Below are 1,208 nucleotides of genomic sequence, written 5' to 3' on the forward strand. Positions count from 1 at the left end.
CTGCAGCTACTTGTGTCTAGAAAGCCTGTCCTGGCTTTAGTCCGTCTCCTGACCACGTCTCAGCCATTGATTCCATGATCCATTCTCCCTTGACCTCTCCTGTAGAAAACTAGTGGTTTCCCCATAGAAAAGCCATGATTCCCATATGTGGGTTAAGTATATGGGTACCATCCAGGCAACATCCTAAGGTCTGTTTAATGATGGACAGATTTCATAGACCACTTTGTACGGGACCTCATTGACCTCTGTGTTTTAAACAAGAAACTATAGGCTACACTGTACTGCAGTTATAAAGAGAGATAAAAATAGTTTTACACTCTGACCAGAGCTCCGAATATTGTAGTTGTTCCTCATTTTAAGATATTTCCCCGCTTTTTACTCCAAAAAAGAAGAATATTTCTTCACTCAATTTGTACAAGCCAGCGACTTCCAACGGGAATAGGCCACCATTCAGAACCTCCTTAGTGCGGTTTTCCTCCCTCGATTCCACCATTTATCATAGCAGACTGAAAATATTTGCACAAATTGCGTACGTTCTTAAAAATGGGTGTCTTTTATTAAAATATATTCACAAAAAATACTTTAAAATTGAGCATATCAAATAATACAGATGACGCCAGCTACACATGCTCGCCCGACCTTGGGTTTCACCAACCTCGGCTTCTTCCGGGGCGTTGCTGTACTGCACTGATTGTAGGTTATGGCAGGTTTGGCTATGGTCTATGACTTCGGCCGGCAGGACACCGAAGTGCATCATAGCGATAAATGATACAAGGAGTCCCTTCTTTGCCAGAAAACAGCAGCACTGAATGATACAAGGAGTCCCTTCTTCCCTGCTGTAATCATGATACTTGTATTATTTCGCAATTTGATGCATTTCAGTATCAAGACGCCCTAAGTCGTAGACAATACCCAAACCCGCCATAGCCCCACAATCACTGCAGTACATTATAGCCTTTAGTTAGTGTCAATAAGGCGGCACTGGTACTGTCGAAGAAACTTAAGACACATTCGTTTTTTTAAATACAAGTTTATTATAAATCCTACTGACATCTACAGATTGATGAACACTTAGGTGGATATAGGTCGGATGCTGACTGATACAAGAGACAATTTATACACCATACAATTATTTTTTTCAACAATACATGAAAAAAAACGACACGTAAAGCAGTTTAATTCCTTATAATAAAAAAATTATTTAACCA

Source organism: Engystomops pustulosus, chromosome 7, assembly GCF_040894005.1.
Source record: "Engystomops pustulosus chromosome 7, aEngPut4.maternal, whole genome shotgun sequence".
In the NCBI taxonomy this organism is placed as follows: domain Eukaryota; kingdom Metazoa; phylum Chordata; class Amphibia; order Anura; family Leptodactylidae; genus Engystomops; species Engystomops pustulosus.